General features: G+C 43.1%; 1 non-coding gene across 1 annotated transcript; it reads left to right on the top strand.

Moving 5' to 3' along the window:
- Window positions 1–1,341: 1,341 nt before the first annotated feature.
- Window positions 1,342–1,415, top strand: trnan-guu (transfer RNA asparagine (anticodon GUU)). Its single transcript has one exon. It is a non-coding gene; the product is annotated as a tRNA-Asn (tRNA).
- The last annotated feature ends 15,173 nt before the right edge of the window (window positions 1,416–16,588 follow it).

The raw sequence follows: 16,588 nt of genomic DNA, 5'->3' as shown, positions 1-16,588 counted from the left end.
TCGCCCCAGTACATGTCAGCCCTTGTATATCCAGCGTAGGATCCAAACAGCCCATAAGTTACTGCGGTTGCTGGAAATTGGACGTGACAGCAAAGCATGCTCTGTAACTCAGCTGGTCACGCAGCGCCCGTGGAGAGAGAAGACAGAAGTCACACCGAACATCAGCTCAGGCCCGCCAACTGATCTCAGTCTCTCCCACCTGCAGAATCACGGGTTCTGGAGGAAGAAAACCCGCCTTTCTCACCCGCTCTGGACTGCCTGTGGCTCCAGCCCACCCCAGTGGGTTTGTCCGGTAACGGCCCGGTAAACCCGTCGGGTGGATCAGAATGGAAGTGGAGAGTGAAGCCAGCTGGCCGCCCTGCCCAGGCCACCCTGCAGACACACATCACAATCACGGCCTGGGCGCCGGGTCACGATCCTGGAGTCCCGTCACTGAGAACCCATTGGGAGCTCCCTCACCACACGGAGCGCTGCGGCCCAGGGAGGCGGACCGTCACCACCTTCCCCAGGGCATCTGGGGAACGGCAATAACTGTTGTCCTTGCTGCTGATGCGCACAGTCAGAGACTGGGAGAAAACTGGGTGGTCTGAGGGTGTGGTGGGGGGCTGAGGAACTCATGTCCCACTCTGAGTGAGACTCCCTCCGTCCAAATGTCCGCCCGGAGTTCAGGGGTGAAATGTCATCACCTGAAACATTAACTCTGTTTCTCTACAGACGCTGCCTGACTTGCTGAGTGTTTCCAGCAGTTTCTGTTTTTAGTTCAGGATCAGTCCTGTTTCTCTTGTGTCAGGGACCGGTGCTTTCCCCGTCCGTCCCGGGACACACTGATCCCAGCCTATGACCAATGTCCTTCTGGCTGCCGGGCTGTGGGAAGCACGGTAGTCGCGGCCGAGTGGTTAAGGCGATGGACTAGAAATCCATCGTGGTTTTCCCGCGGAGGTTCGAAACCTGCGGGTCCGGCAGGAGTAACTGGTGTAATTTTGAGGGGCTGTTGATTGTTTGGTCCCGGAGTGAAAAGTCCATGGAATAAATTGTACAGCTTTTACTGCCTTTGAATGCTTCCGTTATGAATTTGGAATGTTGACCTCGAAATTCTCTCCTTTGCACTGGTACTGGTCACTCCTGACCCTGTTTCCTTCCAGAAACTTTACCTCTGTTTCTCTCTCTTCACAGATGCTGCTCGACGTACTGAGTGTTACTACTGTTTTCTGTTTTATATTGTCCGTGACTCCCTGATGCAAACCAATGAAGCAGGTTGTGAAAAGGGGGGTCACAGCACTGATCCCTGGCCACCGCTTCCCAAACAGGGAACCGCCCTTTTATTCCTGCTTTCTCCAGGATGTATCTGTGGCGCAATCGGTCAGCGCGTTCGGCTGTTAACCGAAAGGTGGGTGGATCAAGCCCACCCAGGGACGCTGACGATCCGGCAGCTTTTGTTGTGCTTGTCATTGTGAACTGGGTAACACTGCGCTCTCCCGAGGCGGGCACTCCTTTGTGCTGCATCACTGGGCTCAGTGAGAGCCCTCCCTGCGGGGTTTCATGCCCGGGAGTCCGGATGTTCTGCTTTCCTTTCACCGGGATATGCGTGTTTCCTCCGGCCGTATCCTTGGACCTAACGGACTTATCAGGTCAAATGTCTTATTTTGATTAAATGGCCTCTGTCCTAAAAGGTTTTCACGGCGTGTGGGGAGAGAGCGGAACGGGTGCTTGGATGATGAGCCATGGTCGCACTGAATGGTGGAGCGGGATGGCCCGAATGGCCGGTGCCAGCCATGTTCTCTCTGTTCCAAAACCTTAGTTTTATGCTCAACCGGTGAGACGCAGAAAAGAGCGGACTTCCGAAATTACGGAGCAGCAGCGGGGATGTAGCTCAGTGGGAGAGCGCATTCTTTGGATGTATAAGGTCCCGAGTTCAATCCCGGGCATCTCCATGCTGTAATATTGCATCGCCAACTACCAGAGATATTCTTCTGAATTTTACCTTGTACCCAGGAGAGAGCACAGAAAACACAGTGATGGTAAAAGTATGGGGCAGGAAGGAAGGAACTAAGAGAGGGGAGAGAGAGAAAAAGAGAATGGGAAGAGGTAAAGTAGTAGGTGAGGGGAAAGAAGAGAAGTCAGCAAAATAAACCGTGTTAAGTCGGAAAGGATAATGGTAAGAAGAATAGAAGTGTTGCGCAGCGGAAGCGTGCTGGGCCCATAACCCAGAGGTCGATGGATCGAAACCATCCTCTGCTATTCTTCAGCTAAACATTTTACAAAAGGAAGCTGTCACATCACACATCCACACAATATACATTTCAGTCCACTTAGAATGAAAATTTCGCGTTTTAATATTAAAGTTCTTCCATTCCATTATTCCATGTGGACGGGTTCGTTTGGGAGAACGGCGGTTCCTGTTGTGCTCAGCTATGGTCCAATACACAATGTTCCCTGCTGTATGAGGCTGTGCTCTGATATAGAACAGAAAATGATGGAAACACTCAGCAGGTCAGGCAGCGCCTGTGGAAATCGAAAGAGAGTTCACGTTTCAGTCCCTGGACCCGTCATTAGAACCGGATCAGAGAGAGAACAAGTGAATGATCAGCGGCACAGAAGGTGGGGAGTGGGCAGTGGGGAGAACAAGGGGATCATCTCTATCAGGCTAAGACGAAACACATCACCTGACGGGGCTGTGCGACACTCAGAACAGGCCGGATTTACCCCTAGAAAGGGAAACACGGAACAAGAGTGACAGACGGGTGACGAGCAGAAATGTCCAGTTCATAGACGGGGGAAGGGGTTTGGAGACGGTCTGAGGAAGGTTTTCATCCAAAGGGTGGTTGGTGTCTGGACCGCACGACCTGAGGGGGTGTCGGAGGCAGGAACTCTCACAACATTGATTGAGTATCCAGATTGACATTTAAATTGTTAAGGCAGAGACGTTTGTTGGACAAGTTCTGGAAAACGGTGGGAGCACATAAGGGAATGTTATGGTCAGTATGGACATTTCCGTGCTGTGTGACACCGTGACCCTATATTACACCTGCCAGTGCAGAAGCACCGGGTGTAGTCCGTGTCGGAACGGAGGGGGAGTGAGGGGAGTGATTGCACAGGGTAAACATAGACAGGGAGCGGAGGGGGCTGGGTGAACAGACTGACGTCACTCAGTGTGAACACGTCATCCGGGACATGTTGGGATCATAGAACATAGAACAGTACGACACAGGAACAGAACCTTCGGCCCACCATTTCTGTGCCGAACTCGATGCAGGATTAGACTGAACTCTTCTGCCTGGACATGATCCCTATCCACACCCCAATCCCTGCAGATATCCTTCCAATACCTATATATCCATGTGCCTATCTAACAGCCTGTTAAACAACAGTTTCGCATCTGCTTCCACTACTGCACCTGACAGGCCGTTTCAGACACCCATCAGTCTCTGTGTATAAACACTTGCAGCATACAACTCATTTAAACTTACCCTCTCTCACCTTAAACGCATGCCCTGTGGTACTTGACATTTATATCCGAGGAAATATACCTGCCTACCTGCCTTATCTATGCCTCTCATAGTTTTATAAACTTCTATCAGGTCTCCTCTCATCCCCGGACTCTCCAGAGAAAACAACCCAAGTTTGTCCAATCTCTCCTTATATCTGATCCCTCTAATCCAGGCAGCGTCCTGGTAAATCTCTTCTTCACCCATTCCAAAACCTTCACATCCCTCCTGTAACGGGACAACCACATGTGTCCTAGTTTGTTGTGAGAATCTGGAACAGAGTGAGAGCTGGAAGCTGCAACGATGCGTTCATCGATTTACCAGGAAAAGATGAGGAACGGTATTTCCTTCCCTGACTATCTGACCTGATCAGAGTAAGCGATAATTAGTGAAACGGCGATGGGATCTTTCTAACCCTCACTCTTGAAACGACACGAATTCTGCAAGTTACCTCCGTATTAACATGAGTAGACCACTAGAGACCTCGAGTTCTGTACAGATCGTTGTACTGTAAGAGGTTTATTTTTGACAGTCGTGATGTCGGTGGATTAAAACTCTGAAAGCTGCGGTGGCCGGGAATCGAAACTGGGTCAACTACTTGGAAGGCAGCTATGTTCACCACCATACCATCATCGCTCCAGGATACCGCAGGAGATTCGGGTACTGTACCGTCTCTAGTGCCGTTAGACTCTGTGTTTCGATCACTAGCCCCGGGGCTACATTCTGACGAGTCATTCCTCACTCTGCTGCAGTCCCTGTTCGGTCCAGTTGATGTCGCCACCCTGCAACAGACCTGAGTCGTACAGCACTCAGTGATTATTCAACGGAGATCGGACCGATGAGAGAGTCAATCCTGCAATAGTAGAAGAGCGATAAATCGTTTCCTGTCTCTCTCATCAGTTAATGGGAAAATAAATCCTGATTGGAAATATCCTTTTCAACCACACGCAGTTAGGCCCCAATGGGATCCCACATCCGGCCGGTCCTTGAACACAGAAAGTGAATGAATCAATGGAGAATTCTGAGACCGCTCCAGTCACACAGTGTCTGAAATCCGCCGGTTTTACAGTCAACGAACACATTCGAGATGACTCTGTGAGTTCTCCTGTACCCTGACAACTAAACAACAGGCTATATGCTTCGATAGGTTCTTCGTTATTATAGTATTACCGCCTGTCACGCGGGAGACCGGGGTTCAATTCCCCGACGGGGAGACGGTTTTTCGGTTTCCATACATAACTGGAAAGAAAACGAATTTTCAAAAGGATGTTAAATCAGTATAGAGTTCGGACCAAGCTTATGTTTGACGTCTCCCTCAACCGGAGCTCGGTTAGTGAATACTTTCTGCTTTATTAACGACACATGTAATGAACAGTCGACGCACCAGACCTCTTTACCAGACCCCGTGACCACTGCTTCTGACATGTCTGTTGGTCAAGTCTTTATACAGGAGCTTACCTGCAACAGTAACAAGAGCGAGGATGGGACACTAGACGGGCTGAACTATCCACAATAAATATAAGATCCGATCGTTGAAGGAAATCCAAGGAGAATCCCAAAAAAATATAGACAGCAGATGAGAACACACCCTCCCCCATTGCTGTAACATCCCACTCTCCTGTTCCCAGTCCCGACACATTCTTTTAACACCTCACTTTTCTGTTCCCAGATTCCAATCAGTGACTGGAACTTCACATTCTAACAATTACAGATTCCATCCGTTCATGTAACTTCCCACTTCATTGTTCGCAGCTCCCCAATTATCTTCTTCCTCTGTGGAGATGCTACTCTCTGTCAGTGACGGAGGGGCTACTCACATTGACGCTGTGAAACTTCATCGAAAGGAGCAGCTTTTAAAAGCATTATGGAAAACAGTCGGGCTTCGTGCAGACCGAGGTTCATTACACTCACTGAACAAACATCTGAGGTTAACGTCTTTGGATACGGACGGCTGGATCAACACGAGAAATGACAGAGACAAAAGTGTGATGATATCCGGGAGTTGTACCCACCCATCCCGGCTATTTTATGTTCTCCCACTCCCATCGGGCAGAAACTACAAACTACTGAAAGCACGTACCACCGGAATCAAGCTCAACTTCTATCCGGCTGTTATAAGTCAATAAGACAGTTCCCACGTACGATTAGATGGACTTTACACCTCACAATCTACCTTGTTATGACCTTCCATCTCTTTGTCTGCCTGCACTGAACTTTCCCTGTGACCGTAACCTTCATCCTGTGTTAATTTGTTGTTTCAGCTTGTACTACCTCAGTGCTCTATTGTAGTGAATTGATCTGTATGACCAGAGTCTTTTGGTGGCGCTGTATGGAGTAAGTCGTATCTTGGCTTTGCTCCACTTACCTTTTACCTCCTTATGCACCACCGTTTACTAAGACTTTCATAATACTTTTACAAGAGTGATTTTGACTTCAAAGTGTCGGGATGAATATCAGAGCTGAGGCTGTAGCTGATAGCAAAGGTAATGGAGACCCTAAGCTCACTTTGAAAGCTGTCTCTAAACTGGATATAAAGCTTGACCAGAGATTTGCCACTTTGGAAACACCGTTAAAAGGTATGGAAGACAGGCAGACCACACTCATACAGCAGAGTGTTAAACAACAGCAATTAATTGCTGAAATGGATCAAGAAGGCAAAGAGAGAGATCGCAGGCTGGATTTGCTGGGAAAAAAAAACATTTAATGGTGACCAAACAAAGGCTGGAAGAGCAAATACAGAGGATTATTGATATAGAAAGCCGCAGTCGGAGGAATAATGTGAGAATTATCGGTCTCTCCCAGATCGCTGAATCCGGTAATCCCATTGAATTCTTCTCTAAACTTCTGAAGGATGTGTTTGGTCCTGAAGTTTTGTCTGCAAGCCCTGTACGTGATCGTGCCCACCGAGCGTTAAGACCAAAACCTCCGGCAGAGCAAAAAACACGGCCAGTAATATTGAGATTTCATTATGTCAGCATCAAAGAGCATTTTATTTGAATTGCTCTTCCTTGAGGAATGATTGAATATAAAAAATGGAAGTTTCGTCTGGCTGAAGATTACACCCCAGAAGTTATGAAAGAGAGACTGTTTTACAAATCGATTATGTCGCGGCTTCATCAAGAACATTACCAACCTGTATTATTGTTTCCAGTCTGTCTGAGAATTTTGCTTCCTGACAAATCACGCCGGTACTTCAATTCCGTTAAAGAAGCCGAAGTTTTCCTCCAAGGTTAACTTTTTGTCTTCAGACGGTCAAGAAATACGCTTTTCTTTGACTTTATCCTTAATTAGTCTACTAATCAATGATTACCTTACAGGTTTAAACGATTTTCATGTCCGGAGATTTCTGTTGATTTTTTTGTGCTTGGTTCTGGAACATGGATACTTATCATGTTTTGATTTATTTTTTTTCTCTCTTTATTATTTTACTTTAACAGTTTTCATGTTCTGTTTGGGTAATAGTTAAGAATTTAACTGAGTGACTGATTGCCTTTTCCTCTCTGGAATTAAAATAAGACTTTATTTATGCAAGTCTGTTTACAATTTGAAAAATTATTTTGGCTAATCTTTCTATTTTTGTTTTGTCTATGCACGGTGCCTTGCATTCTTTTAAATTTGGAGATATGCCACCAAAAGGTCGGGGTTAAACAATAGTGGGTAGTATTCTGGCTGCCTAATAGTCAGTTGTCGGGCATTTATGGGTCGGGGGTGTGGCTGTTTTTAGGCTACTTTTTTTCCTCTGGACTGATAAACTACAAATATGTCTGAACTGTCGTCATATCCGGCTTGAATAATCCAATTAAGCGTAAGAAGATTTTTAAGCTTTTCACAGACTGAATGTTCAGATTATTTTTGCGCAACAGACTCATATCAGGGAAGAGGATAATCAGCGTTTTTTTTAGATTTTGGAGAGGTCAACAGTTTCATTGTAACTCACAAGCAAATGTGAAAGGAGTCTCTATTTTTATGGACTCCTCAATTTCATTTGTTCACCATGCGTCAATTTCAGACCACAATGGTAGATCTTTAATAATTACTAGCTTACTTCATAACAAAAAAGTTGTTATGGTTAATGTTTCTGCACCTAATGTGGATCACCCTGAGTTTTTTTTAAACATTTATTTACGTCTTTTCCTAATTCAAAGGAATATATGTTGATCATGGGTGGAGATTTTAACTGTTGTCTAAACCCTTCGATGGATAGATCTGTGTCGAATCTTGCACTTCCCAACAAATATGCCGCTTTTATCAACTCCTTTTTCATTGATTCTGGAGTTCTAGAAGTTTGTAGATTTCTACACTCAAATGATAAAGAGTTTTCCTTCTTTTCTCATGTTTATCACAATTAGACTCGGATTGAATTCTTTTTTCTCGAAGCACGATTAGTTCCACTTGTTACTGACTGTAAGTTTGATGCAATTACTATTTCCGATCATGCTCCATTGAAATTATCAATTAAATTAGTGGACGTACCCCCTGGTGCTAGACAATGTCGACTCAATCCTTCTTTATTTCAAGATTAGGACTTTGTCCATTTTATTAAAGGACAGATTTCATTGTTCTGCTCAACTAATTTTACTGAAGAAATCTCCAGTAGGATATTATTGGCTACTTTTAAATTTTATATCCGCGGTCAAATTATTTCATACTCTGCTGGACTGAAAATAAACGAACTCATAATGAATGACGTATATTGGCTGATAAGATTAAAGAAATCGATAAAAATACTCTGATTCTCTTTGTTTGGAGCTCTATAAAATGAGCACAGAACTTCAATTACAACACAGTTTATGATTAACGTCTCCAAATGAAAATCAATCACTCAAAACCAGTTAATCATTTACTCAAAAGTCAGTTTTAAAATACATGGTGATAAATCTGGTAAATTGTTGGCCAACCAACTGAAAGTTGTCTCAACTAACGGTCCGATTATTAAAGTTCGTAAACGAGATGGTAACTACACGGTAGACCATGAGCAAATTAACAAATCTTATCAATAATTTTATGCTTCTTTATATCAATCAGAATCTCCTGAGGATTCTACATCAATGCATGATTTTTTAAGGAATTTGAAGACTCCGAAATTATCGCTTACTGAACGTTTAATATTAGATGCACCCATTTCGGAAGAAGAAATAAAGAAAGTAATTTCTTCAATTAATTCGGGTGAAGCACACGGTCATGATGGGTATACAGTTGATTTTTTTAAAGACCTTTTCTGACCTTCTCTCTCAATCTTTTTATTAAGCAACTATTTCTTCAAATCTTGAAAAGGATGAAGATCCCACTGAATGTGCATCTTATAAACCTATTTCTTTATCGAATGTGGATTCTAAAATGTTTTCCAAAATGTTGGCTTCTAGACTGGAAAAGGTACTTCCACAAATTATGTATGACGAGCTGACAGGATTCATTAAGAATCGTTATTTGCATTTTAATATCAGGAGGTTAATGAATGTTATACATACCCCATTCATCTGTAGCTCCAGAATGTGTTATTTAGTTAGATGCCGAGAAGGCGTTTGATAGAGTTGAATGGAAATATTTATTTAACACGTTTGAGAAATTTAATTTTAGTTCAAGTTTCATATCCGCAATCAAATTGGTTTACCACACACCTATGGCTTCCATACTTAGTAATAATCAAAGATTCACCTTGTTCAGGCTTTTTCGAGGCACTGGAAAAAATTTGCCCTATTAGTTCTTTATTATTTAATATTGCTTTGGGGACTTTGGCAATTGCCATTCGGGATTCTTCTTACATATTTGGTATTACTCGTGGAAAGGTGTCTCATAAGATATCTCTATATGTAGACGACCTGTTATTTTATGTCTTTAACCCGGAGAAATCTATCCCTGCAGTATTATCACTACTTGCTCAGTTTAATGTTTTCTCTGGTTATCGATTAAATCTTAAGAGTTAACTTTTCCTATTAAACCTGCAAGTCCCAATCTATAGGCAATGAACATTGAGATTAGCGACTGATTATTTTTAGTACCTGGGTGTTAAAATTACCAAGAAACAGAAGGACTCATTTAAAGTGAACTTTTTACCTTTAATTAATTACGTTCAACAATAATTTACTACATGGTCCCCATTCTCTTCATCTTTGATTGGCCGAATTAATGCAGTAAAGATGAATATTATACCAAAATGTTTGTATCTATTTCAGGCGATTCCAACTATTATTTCGAAATCCTTTTTCGACACTATTGATTCCAAAATTATTTCATATATATGGCAGAACAAAAACCCAAGGTTAAGTGAGAAATATTTACAAAGATTAAAAAAAGGATGGTGGTATGGCTTTGCCCAATAATAGATTTTACCATTGGGCAATTAATATTATATACTTAATTTTCAGCCACAAGATTTAGATGCAATTCATTGTCTCTGTTGGGTACACCTTGAGTGAGAATCAGTGCAAGGATTTTCATTAGTTTATATTTTAGGAGCTTTATTCCCTTTTGCCCTTACTAAATTGAGTAAACAATTGACTAATCCAGCAGTTAAACATGCAATACGGATATGGTTTCAATTTTGTAATGTTTTTGGATTGACTAAATTTAATTTATCAATTCCTATTCAATCTAACTTTTTCTTTCAACCATCTAGAATTGACTCAGCCGTTTCCTTATGAAGAATGAAGGGATAAAAACGTGTTTTCGAGATTTATCCATAGATAACATTTGTTTTCATCTTTTGAACGGTTGTCTAATAAACACAATTTGCCGAGATCACATCTTTTCCCGAGATTTACAGATGAAGATTTTTTTAAGTTACTTTATCTTGTTTTATGACACCATATAAAATTGAAATTACGGAAGAAAAATGGGTTTTAATCCATATCAGAAGGGCCTGATAGCAATAATTTATGATCGGATTATGAAAATACGTTCAAAGGAACTTGATAAAATTAAGAATGAATAGTAAAGAGAACTCCAGATTCTTTTTTTACCTACAGAGACATGGAAGAAAATTCTTAATTAGTTAATACATCTTCTATGTGTGCTGGACACTCTTCGATACAGTTTAAGGTGGTTCACCTGACCCATATGTTCAAGGACAAGTTAGCCCGTTTTTATCGTCATATAAATCCTATATGTGACAGGTGTAATTCGCAGGTGGCTTCCCTGACACATATGTTTTGGTCCTGTCCAAATTTGGAAAAATATTGGAAAGACATATTTGACATTATTTCATCTGTATTGAGCATTGATTTACAATCTCACCCTACTACTGCAATTTTTAGGGTTACCAATGATGGAATCTCGCCATTTACCTGCTTCTGCTTGTCGCATGATCGCCTTTGTCACATTCATGGCCAAGCGATACATTTTATTCAAATGGAAGGATCCAATACTTCCCACCACTTTTCAGTGTCTTTCTCTTTGTTTGTTTGAAGTCATGTTTGACCTTAGGAAAAAAATATATCGTGGTACTGTTGAACCTTCTCTTAAATTTGAGGAAGTTTGGCGTCCATTTATTCAATATTTCCATGTGATATAAGTTGACTAGATCCCTTTCAATAACCCTTGAATACAGAGGAGCGGACTTGACATCATAATAATGTTTTTTTTCAATTTAATTGAAGAGATATCAGTCCAGTTTTTTTGAAGTTTTTTTTGGTTTATTGTCAATATTTCTTTTGATTTGGGGGTTCTTATTTCATATACTTAAATTTAATTTCTTTTCAATCTTTCCTTTTGTATTCGTTCACTTAATAAGAGAGCGAGACGTCTAAATGACTTGGTTCTTCTCCTTGTGATTATATATATTAACTGTTTTGATTGCTATCCTGATCTCTTTACACCATATGTATCATTGCTAATGCAAGATATATTATATTGTACTAATGTGAAATTTAATAAAAAGATTGAAAAAGAAAAATCTGTATGATCGGTGTGCAAGAAAAGGTTTTTCACTGTACCACGGGTACATGTGGCAATAATAAATCAAATTAGTACCGATCAGTGAGATGCACCAATAGGGCTAAGGAGCTCTCTGAAGGGCCAATGCTTACCGGACTGGTGACACGGAATACTGTGGACTTTGAACCATTCCCTCAAAGTAAAAGATCCAGCTGAATCCTTTTCGTGATTCTATTGATGACTTGGATGAAGCGGAACAAGGGTGGGTTGGCAAGTTTGCAGACGACACAAAGGTTGGTGGTGTTGTGGAGAGTTTAGACGACTGTCGAAGATTGCAGAGGGATATAGATAGGATTCAGAGCTGGGCTGAGAAGTGGCAGATGGACTTCAATTCGGAGAAGTGTGAGCTGGTGCACTTTGCAAGGACAAACTCCAAGGCAGAGTACAAAGTTAATGGCAGGATTCTTGGCAGTGTGGAGGAGCAGAGGGATCTGGAGGTCCTTATCCACAGATCACTGAAAGTTGCCTCACAGGGGGATTGGGTATTTAAGAAAGCTGATGGGATGTTAGCATTCATAAGTCGAGGGATCGAGTTTAAGAGCCGGGAGGTACTGATGCAGCACTATAAAACTCTGGTTAGATCACACTCAGAGCACTGTGTCGCCTCATATTAAGAAGGATGTGGAAGCGTTGGAAAAGGTACAGAGGAGTTTTACCAGAATGCTGCCTGATTTAAAGAGATGCATTATGAGGAGATACTAAGGGAGCTATGGCTTTACCCTTTGAAGAAAAGAAGGATGAGAGGAGACATGATAGATGTGTACAAAATATTAAGAGTAATAGATAGAGTGGATAGCCAGCTCTTCTTTCCCAGGGCACCAATGCTTAATACAAGAGGGCATCGATTTAAAGTAATGGGTACAAAGTTCAATGGAGATATCAGAGGAAGGTATTTTAACCAGAGAGTGGTTGGGGCATGGAATGCGCTGCCTGGCGCGGTGGTGGAAGCAGGTACATTGGTCAAATTCAAGAGATTACCAGCTAAGCATATGGACGAATTGAAAATAGAGGGATATTTGTCAGGAATGAGTCAGATGGTCTTATGGGTGGTTTAAAGTTCGGCACAACATTGTGGGCCGAAGTGTCTGTATTGTTCTGTAATATAGATCTTCTAAGTGAATGAGAGGATGGAGATAGAAACTAGGTAACTGAGTCACTTAACCTTACGTCATTGCGAGGGCGATGGCTGTAATGGATGATTATGAGGCTTTGGGAAGTGGCAGACACCTTAGGAATTGTGCGGGGTCAAGTAGTTTTCTTTCTATCCTGTATTTGGAATCAAATCTCTGCAAACATCCGACTATTTAGATTCCGCTTAAGAGCCCTTCCGATCACTTTAATCTTTTTGAATCTTGTTTTAAATCCACCTACCTTTGGAACAAAAGTTTTACCGAACAATCCTGTCTGTACCTCTCATGATCTGATATATTTCGCTCCTGTCACCTTAAAGGGACAACAAGCTGAGCCTATCCAGTCTCTCGCCATAATGTACAACACAGGAAGCATCCCACCGAGTCTACTCTGCTCTTTCCAAGCGGAATAGAATCCCTCCTGTACTGTGGAGACGAGACATCCACACATTGCTTTCGTGCGGCCAGAACAGTGTTTTGTTGAGATGCACCATAATGATCCCGCTCTTGTAATCCATGCTCCGACCTATGAAAGCTGGCATGCCGATTGTCTTCATCACCTTCGTATCGACCTGTGTGGCCACTTTCAGCGAACCGTGGGAAAGGACGCCGTTCTCTGTTCGTCAGCATTCATTCTGTGTCGTCACATGTACTGTACTTGTTGGGATAAAATTCCATCTGCCAATTCCCTGTCCAACTTTCTAACTGATCCATGTCTTCTTGTATCATCAGAGAACCTTCTCGCGATCCTGCAGAATCGTCCGGAGGGAAGGAGGGGCAGCGGGTATCTCACACGTACGGGTTCTGATTAAAAAGCTCGTGTGTTTCAGGTGTTTTCCTGGGCTTTTCGTTCTTGCAAGATTAAGAAGGGCCAATAACAAGGAGGCCGTGCAGAGCGGAACGGGCACTGTCGGAGTGGTCCGAATCAGAGTGGTCAGTCTTTGGTTCAACAGGCTTCGGAGAAGAGGAGAGAGGCCGGGTTAGGAGGTAAGTTGACTTATTTTTCCTTGTTCCGTTCTTTATAGAATTAGGTGTCATGTCTGCAGTGTTAGTGCTTTGTTCAGGGTGTCAGATGTGGGAATCCTGGGAGAAGTCCAGCCTCCCCGATGGCCACATCTGCGTCAGCTGGGCTGAGATGCAGTTCCTTCGAGATCATGTTACGAAAATGGAACTATTGCTTGATGATTTTCGGCTTGTTAGGGAAGGTGAGGAGGTGATAGACAAAAGCTACATGGAGGTAGTCATCCCTCGGTTTCAGGGGTCAAGTAACTGGGTGACTATCAGTAGAGGGATAGAAGATGACCAGATAATGGAGAGAAGCCCCGTGGCCGTCCCACTGAACAATCAGTCTATCGTTTTGGATGCTGTTGAGGGGGATGACCTCACTGTGAACGGTCACGATGACCAGGTCTCTGGCGCTGAGCCTGGATCTGTTGCACAGAAAGGAAGAAGGGAGAAGACGAATGCGGTAGCCATAGTAGATTCTGTTGCGAGGGGAACGGACAGGAGATTCCGTCTGCCTGATAGAGACACACGCATAGTGTGTTACCTCACAGGTGCTTGGGTAGGGATTTCTCGGATCGGGTCCAGAGTATTCTGAAGGGAGAGGGGGAGTAGCTAGAAGTCTTCATACATGCTGGGACCAATGACAGACGTAGAAATAGGGAGGAGGTACTGAAGAGAGAATACAGGGAGTTAGGAAGGAAGGTGAGAAGCAGGACCTCCAGGGTAGTAATGTCAGGAATGCTGCCTGTGCCACGTGCTTGCGAGGCCAAGAATATCAGGATCAGGCAGATGAATGCGTGTTTGAGAGACAGGTGCCGGGAGAGGGCCTCAGATTCTTGGATCTTTTGGATCTCTTCTGGGGGAAGTATGACCTGTACAAAAAAGACGGGTTACACTTGTACCCGAAGGGGACAAATATCCTAGCAGGCAGGTTTAATAGCTGTTGGGAGCGTTTAACCTAATTTGGCAGGGGAGTGGGAACCGAAGTGATAGGACTGAGGAAGGGGAAAGCAGTAATAAATCAAAAATAGCGCGCAGCAAAGATGACAGAAAGGACAGGCAGGTGATGGGGCAAAGTTGCAACCAGTAGGATGAGTTGCAGTGCAATGGAGTTGCAGTGCAATCAAAGCAAAAAATCCCAAATATGGACTTAAAGTATTATACTTAAATGCACGCAGTATAATAAATAAGGTAGATGTTGTTGAAATACAGATACACCTTGGAAGGTATCATGTTGTGGACATCACTGAGACGTGGCTAAAGGATGGATGTCTTTGGAAGCTGAGCGTTCAATGATACATGTATCGGAAGGACAAGCAGGTGGGTGGGTGGGTAGTTGGCGTAGCTTTGCTGGTGAGAAATAATATTAAATCATTCGAAAGAGTTGACATAGGATCGGAAGGTGTGGGATCTTTATGGGTTGAGTTAAGAAATCGCAAGGGTAAAAGGACTTTGAGCAGTGACAAACAGGCCTTCAAACAGCTACCGTGATGTGGACTACAAATTGCAACAGAATAAGAAAAAAATGGCTTGTCATAAGGGCAATGTTATGATAACCGTGGGGGATTTTGACATGCAGGTGGATGGGAAAATCAGGTTGGAACAGGATCTCAAGAGAGAGAATTTGTAGAATGTCTACGAGATGGCTTTTCAGAACGGTTTGTTGTTGAACCCCAGCAGGGGATCGGCTGCACTGGATTGGGTATTGTATAATAACCAGAGGTGATGAGAGAACTTAAGGTTAAGGAACCCTTAGGAGGCAGTGATCACAACATGATTGAGTTCACTTTGAAATTTGAGAAGGAGAAGCCGAAATCCGATGTGTCGGTATTTCAGTGGACGAAAGGAAGTTGCAGTGGCATGAGAGAGGAACTGGCCAAAGTTGACTGGAAAGGGACACGAGCGGGAAAAACGGCAGAGCAGAAATGGCTGGAGTTTCTGCGAGAAGTGAGGAAAGTGCAGGCAGATATATTCCAAAAAAGAAGACATTTTCGATTGGAAAAAGGACACAACCGTGGCTGACAAGAGAAGTCAAAGCCAAAGTAAAAGCAAAGGGGAGGGCATACAAGGAACCAAAAATTAGTGGGAAGATACAGGATTGGGAAGCTTTTAAATACTCACAAAAGGCAACTAAGAAGATCATTAGGAAGAAAAAGATGAACTATGAAAGGAAGCTAGAAAATAATATCAAAGAGGATGCTACAAGCATTTTCAATTATATAAAGAGTAAAAGACAGGCGAGAGTAGATATAGGACCTATAGAAAACAACGCTGGAGAAATTGTTACAGGAGTCAAGGAGAGGGCATAGGAAATGAATGAGTATTTTGCATCAGTCTTCACTGAGGAAGACATCAGCAGTAAATCCGGACATTCGACGGTGCCAGGGAAGAGAAGCGTTTACAGTCACAAATAAAACAGAGAAGGTACTCAGGATGATGAATTGTCTGAAGGTAGATTATTATCCAGGACCAGATGGAATGCATCCTCGTGTTCTGAAGCAAGATTACGGAGGCTTTAGTAATGATCATTGAAGAATCAATAGATTCTGGCATGGTTCTGGAGGTCTGGCAAATTCCAAATGTGACTCCGCTTATTTAGAAAAGTGCGAGACAACAACTTGAAAATTATAGACCTGTTAGCCTGACATTGGTGGCTGGGAAGATTTTGGAGTCGGTTGTCAAGGATGAGGTTACAGAGAACCTGGAGGATCATGACAAGATAGGCCGATCTCAGCATGCTTCTCTCCAAAGAGTAAAGCCCTAGCTCACTTCTCTCTCAAACCAGCAACACCCGCAATCTGTCCCTGCGAATCATTAATCAGGCAAGCTCCTTTAACACCCACACTTCTTCTCAGAAAGGGGATATTTCACCTTAACCCCAGAATGCAACCTAAGGCTGTGGTGGTTAAAGGCAAATGAAATTGGACTGGGGGATGAAGATGTGGACCAGATCAAACTTGCAGTTACCAGCGCGGCCAATGATGAAGCACAGGAACAAAACATAATTCTTACTGCCTGCAGTCTGACATCTCATCC

Source organism: Pristis pectinata, chromosome 29 (genome assembly GCF_009764475.1).
Source record: "Pristis pectinata isolate sPriPec2 chromosome 29, sPriPec2.1.pri, whole genome shotgun sequence".
Classification (NCBI taxonomy): Eukaryota; Metazoa; Chordata; class Chondrichthyes; order Rhinopristiformes; family Pristidae; genus Pristis; species Pristis pectinata.
This window is presented reverse-complemented; position numbering and strand designations above follow the sequence as displayed.